Source organism: Trypanosoma equiperdum (genome assembly GCF_001457755.1).
Source record: "Trypanosoma equiperdum strain OVI genome assembly, contig: ctg_36, whole genome shotgun sequence".
In the NCBI taxonomy this organism is placed as follows: domain Eukaryota; phylum Euglenozoa; class Kinetoplastea; order Trypanosomatida; family Trypanosomatidae; genus Trypanosoma; species Trypanosoma equiperdum.
The window spans coordinates 1251-1562 of record NW_027124276.1 but is presented as its reverse complement, the minus strand read 5'-3'; the positions used below and the strand labels follow the sequence as shown (position 1 = coordinate 1562).

The 312-nt window shown below is 44.2% G+C and overlaps 1 pseudogene across 1 annotated transcript in view; it reads right to left on the bottom strand.

Moving 5' to 3' along the window:
* TEOVI_000145500:pseudogene overlaps nt 1-312 on the bottom strand; it is a 1601-nt pseudogene that overhangs the window by 814 nt on the left and 475 nt on the right. The gene's annotated exons all lie outside the window — the stretch shown is intronic.

Here is a 312-nt window from a genome sequence, read left to right as displayed (position 1 = left end):
TCGTTCTTTTACCCAACTTACTTGAACCTTTATCACCACCCACAGCCTCAGTTTCACTGACCATTTCCTCCAACTTCTTCAGAATCTCAGCTTCCTTCTCACGATTCTTAAAGGAAGGCTTCGGTGTCTCCGCTTGTGTGATTCTGTAAATCTTGCAAAGTGCCTCGAATTCACCAATGCTGTGGTGGTTGTTGACTTCACTAACGAGAGTTGTAAGTATACTCCCGTTTTTAGATACCGGGATCCATCCGTGCCAGTGCGGCAAAAATATCTGAGAAGAATCAGATAAAACAGCCACAAACAACCCAATGG